This window comes from Pan troglodytes, chromosome 14, assembly GCF_028858775.2.
Source record: "Pan troglodytes isolate AG18354 chromosome 14, NHGRI_mPanTro3-v2.0_pri, whole genome shotgun sequence".
In the NCBI taxonomy this organism is placed as follows: domain Eukaryota; kingdom Metazoa; phylum Chordata; class Mammalia; order Primates; family Hominidae; genus Pan; species Pan troglodytes.
The window spans coordinates 82,705,278-82,711,159 of NC_072412.2; positions in this window are offsets into that span (position 1 = coordinate 82,705,278).

Here is a 5,882-nt window from a genome sequence, read left to right on the forward strand (position 1 = left end):
GGCGCGTCCCCGCCCAAGGGGGCGGGAAGGGGGCGGGGAGGGCGGAGCCCGGCGGGAGTGGGGCCGCGCCCAAGCGGGAGCGCGCGCTGCGGCCGCCCCAGTCTCCTCGCTGTGGGACGAGCCTCTGCTTTCCTGCCAGAGATGTGACTCCCGGTTGAAGGGGATTTTTTTTTGTTGTTTTGAGATGGAATGTGGGAGGGCTGAAGCTAGCTATATGTGGAAGAGACTATCTGTGGCTGAAACTGGAAGGTTTAGGGAGGTGGAGCAGAAAAAAGAAAGGAAGGAGTCTCGCCGGAGCCTGCTGGGGACCGCGGCCCGCGGGTGGCCGCCCCGGATGCCTGAAACCGAGGAGTTAAATACAGTCTCCGAAGACCCGCGCATCGATGTGCATAAGTGGTGCTTAAAAGATGCCAAGGAAATGTACCAGAATAGTGAGAGTATTAACGCTGGGATTGCACATGGTTTTTGTTTTTCAAATATTTGTATTTCCCAATATTTCTAAAGTATTAGAGTTATTACATTTTAAAAACGACATTTGCTTTATGAAATAGAGTCCTGAAATTTGTAAATAGCTTTTGAAACGCAATGGGGAAAGTAAAGGATTACAAAGCTGCTGAAAAGAAAACCTCTGGTGAATCCTTTTGTAAATCAAGGCATCTTTGTAACTGCTACCTAGTTGACTTGTTTTAAAGTTTGGATTTTTTGATACTGCGTTTTCTTACAGTTAGAAACATTCTTAGGTGCAATATCATTAAGTTGAATCATGCGCCATTCCTCTCTACACCTCCAAAAAAAAAAGAAAGTAGTTTTCCATTCAAAGATGTCTTAGAACACTCAGACCCATGTGTAAGACACTGAAAAGCAGTGGTGCCCAGGGAGCTCTCCGTTCTTCCCGTTTTCTCAAGAAATTGAGCTAGGAAGCCATGTATAAAGTTACGTCGAAGTTCAGTGTGAGGCCAGGAGTGGTACAGGCTTATGTCTGTAATCCCAACATTTTGGGAGGCCAAGGCAGAAGGGTTGCTTGTGGTCAAGAATTGGAGACCAGCCTGCGCAATATGTCCAGACTCTTGTCTCTACAAAAAAATAGAAGAGTAATAATTTTAAAAAATCAGACGAGCTTGGTGTAATCCCGGCTACTACTCAGGAGGCTGAATCGAGAGGATGGCTGGAGCCCAGGAGTAGGAGGTTACAGTGACCTATGATGTCACCACTGCACTCCAGTCTGGGTGAGAGAGTGAGACTGTTTCTATAATAAAATGAATTCAATGTGGGGAAATGCCAGTGTTGTTTGTTCGGTGTTTTTTAAGGGCCTGCCAGCTGTCAGATCACTGAATCAAACTGTACAAAGCCTCTAGTAGCATGAGTGTGGATTTGCCTGAACTGCAACATTTGTTTAGGTCCCTCAGTGACTGGATGATGAGGAACAATAGGAAGTTCTAAGAAGGACAATGATAATTATTAAGGAAAAACAAACAAGTCAAATACAGGCCCATTTATTTAAAGTTGGGTGAACAGTATAAATGATCAGCAAAGTACATTAAACCAATTCAGTAAACGTGATGAGCATAGGTTGCATTACGTTAATATTGTATCACATTACGGTTATATCACATTCCAATCATAGTTCTTTTTTTTCTTTTTTCGCCATTATGATCTATTCTCCTCCTAAACAAGACAAGGACCTTGGCACACTTGACCTATTGAATACCCCTTTTCTTCCCTGTTATTGGCAAATATTTTATTTCACCTCTTTTTTTTGAAAAAAGAAACATGTTTATTTTTTAATCAGTCAGTACTTATTTACATTTATCAATTGTATCATCAAGATCAGTGGCATGGTAGGTGGGAGAAAGGATGAGTGTGGAGCACATTGATCCAACTGGGAAAAATAATTTATTACTGACCCTGTTTGGAATTGCCAATGCATGTGGTAATAAAAAGCAGATGAACAATTAGTCTCTTCATTATTGTTTTAAATTATCCACAGACAATGTACCCCCTCCACCACGTAGAATGGTGTAGACTATTCCCACACCACCCCAGCCTTGGTACACCAATGATCAGGATAGATTAGATTATGTTGCAGTAGTTCCTTAAATACCGTCTTGTAATTCCTCGTTTTTGATGACCTTTACAGTTTTTAGGAGTACTGCTTTAGTATTTTTGTAGAACGTCCCTCAATTGGGGTTTGTCTTAGGTTTTTTTCTCATAATTACATAGGGACTATGGATGTTTTAGAAGGAAAACTACAGAGGTATAAAGTACCATTCTCATCACATCATATCAAGGGTACATCTATTAATACGACTTATCCTTGTTGATGTCAACATTAATCAGAGGTTGAGATCAAGTTATTCTACTTAAAGTTACCCTTTTCCCTCTCTTTTTGTACTGGAAGAAAGTCACTATGTGCAGCCAACACTGAAGAATGTGGATTTACCTGAACTGCAACATTTCCTTGAGAGGGGAATGTCTATTTAAATTATTAAAACTTTTCTGTCTTGGGAGGTGTATCTACATATCTCTTAATTTTATATGTTTACTTTTCTGTCTGTAATTTCTGTAGATCTGTCTTCAAGTCACTAATTTAGTCTATTTAGTCTTTGCTAAGACTACCTTTGCCTGCGTTTTTCGTTTCCAAAAGTTTTATTTGGTTCTTTTTCATATCTACCTGATCTTTCTTGATATTCTTTTCACTTTGTAATTTCTTTTTTTCTTAAATCATTTTAATCCTATGAAATAATTGGGGGTCTAATCATGATATGTGTCAATGTTTGTTCATGGTGGGTTGTTCCTCATGTATTTTATAATTTTGGATTGTGAGTTCATCTTCCGTACAACTTTAGCTGCAGGAATTTTGTGCAACAGGCAGAAGCTGGAAGGGGAGGAGATTGTTAGTGAGTGCTGGAAAGACAATAAGGAATTGTTCATGGAGTCCAGAGAAATCAGGATATCTTTAGATATCTTTCATATAATAATGGCAAGCCCAGGGAAAGATTTGTCTATGGCAACATGGAAAGTAGAGAAATGCATTTATTTAATTGTTGGACTTGGCTAAAGAAATTTCCAAGCAGGCTGGCTGCGGTGGTTCACGCCTCTAATCCCAGCACTTTGGGAGGCCAAAGTAGGCGGATTGCTTGAGCTCAGGAGTTCAAGACCAGCCCAGGCAACATGGCGAAACCTTGTCTCTATTAAAAATACAAACAAATAGCTGGGCGTGGTGGCATGCACCTGTAGTCCCAGCTACTCAGGAGGCTGAGTTAGGAGGATTGCTTGAACTTGGGGATGGAGGCTGCAATGAGCTGAGACTGTGCCACTGCGCTGTATCTCTAGCCTGGGTGACTGAGCGAGACCCTATCAAAAAAAAAAAAAAGAAAAGAAAAGGAAAGAAATCGCCAAGCAGAAGGTTGAGAGTATCTGCTGGTTTCTTTTGGTTGCATATGAAAAAGTTCAGATACCCAGCACTTTGGGAGGCTGAGGCAGTTGGGAGGCTGAGGCAGTTGGATTACTTAAACTCAGGAGTTTGAGGGCAACATGGGAAAACCCTGTCTTTACCAAAAATACAAAAATTAGGCAGGTGTGGTGGTGCACGCCTGTGGTCCCAGCTACTCAGGAGGCTGAGGTGGGAGGATCACTTGAGCCTGGAAAGTCAAGCCTGCAGTGCAGTGAGCCGTGATCATTGTGCCACTGCACTCTAGCCTAGGTGATAGAGGGAGACCCAATCTCAAAAAAAAAGAAAAGAAAAAGTTCAGATAGAGAGAACGTAAGTACAGAAGTAACTGTTTAGTTTTTAGTAGAATTTAGAGGAAAGATAGAGGGCCTGGAACAGTCTTTCCTTCCATCAAAAGGTTCACAAAATTTAAAAAGACCTTTAGGGAAATGATAAATACCTGGGTACTACCAGTAAGACATGGCCTCAGAGTAAGGCTCAGATCAAGAGTCCACCTATTGGACTTTAGAACAATTTCAGGTGGTACGGCTTAGACCATCTTAGCTAGTTAAGAGGTCTTTTAAGGATTTTATGTGTATGCTTCCTAGACTTCTAAGAATTTTAAAAGCATTGAGCCATAGCATCTTGAATCTCAGCCCTACCATAAATCTCAAAGAGATTTATGGGTGTGGCTTTTTTTCTGATGGAGTGAACCAAAGTAAGAGTCATAGGAAACATACAATATGTTTATGAAAATTGTATTAACAGAAACGCTGTGAATTTGAATAGAAGATACAGAGACAGTTGAAAATGAAGAGTCCTTGGGGCTCCCATCTTCTGTCATTTAAATATAGGTCCATAAAACGACTTACCAGCAATCATAGACCATTTCTTATAAAGAAGGAATGATGACTCAGAGTGCAGAGAAAGGACCCCAGAGGGCTGAGCCAAGAGCTACTGAAAATCACTTCCAGGAAGCAGGACTGGGCCTTAATTAAGAAACTGGTTACATGTTTCCAGCTAGATTTCAGAGTCACTATGGGCAAGTGACTGCTATTGTTTCCTCTTCTCCCCTTTATAAATGGGAGAATTTACTATCCTACGCCTATTTCACCATCGTATATTGGATCTACATGAGTAGATCACCTGCCTCTTTAGTTCACAAGTCTTTAAGAGGAAATGCACTTGAATATGGGCTGGACTTTGTGATTTGCTCCATCATGAAAATGTAGAGGAAGTAACATTCTAGGGCTTCCAAGACTAACTTATGAAAAGCCTTGCAGTTTTTGTCTGGATGTCTGCATCTCTTGGCATGTTTCTTCCTTAGCAACTCCCTCTTGGAACCCAGTTGCCATGCTAATAAGAAGTCCAAGTCACATGAAGAAGTGTGCTGGTTTACAGCCCCCGCTGAGCTCCCAGCCAGCAGTCAGCATCAACTGCCAGCCATGTGGGTGAACCTTCTTGAGCATCTGTCCAACTTAAGTATCCAGATGACTCCGGCTCAGCTGCTATCTATTTGCAAACACAAATCCAAACTGAGAATCCACCAGCAAAGCTCGGTGAACCTACAGAACCCTGAGAGACAATAATGAAATATTATTTTAATCCATTAAGTGTGGAGTGCTTTGTCATACAGTAGTAGATAACTGGAAGATAGTTAAATAATAAAGACAAGAGGAAGAATCAATAAGGTAGGAAAAATAAATAGAGGAATTAGCAAAACCAAAAGCTGGTTTATACAAAAGGCAAATGAGGTAGACACTTATCTGGTCAAATTGATTAGTAAAAGAAGAGAAGTTGGAAATTAACAAAGTACAGAAATTTTTAAAAGGGGAACTAATATAGCCGCTACAGAGATTTAAAATACTAAAAGTATGTTATGAATAATTATTAACTAATAAAATAGAGAGCATAAATAAAATGAATAAATTCTTTTAAAAATAACATGTCAAAATTAGTAACAAGGAGTAGAGAATTTGAATTCATTATAAACATTGAAGTAATTATCAAAGCCTTTTCCTCCCAAATAACCCTAAGCCCATATGGAATTAGAGATGAGCCTTATCAGATTTCTAAGAGTTTAATCCTTTCCTTCTTTTCTTTTTCTTTTATTTCTTTAATTTTTTTCTTGAGACAAGGCTATGTTGCTATGTTGCTCAGGCTGACCTCAAACTCCTGGCCTCAAGCAACCCACCTGCCTCAGCCTCGTAGCTGGGATTATAGGAGTGTGCCACCATGAACAGCATGACCTGATCCCTTCTTATACAATTGAGAAAAAAGATAAAGAAATAAAGTGATCCAAGTCATCTTAATGAAGCTACTATAATCATGATTCCCAAACCAAAAAAGAAAGGAAAACTATAGCCCCATGGCCCACAATGAAAATAAATGCAAAAATGCTAAAATAAATACAGGTTGAACATCTTTAATCCAAACATCTGAAATCTGTAAT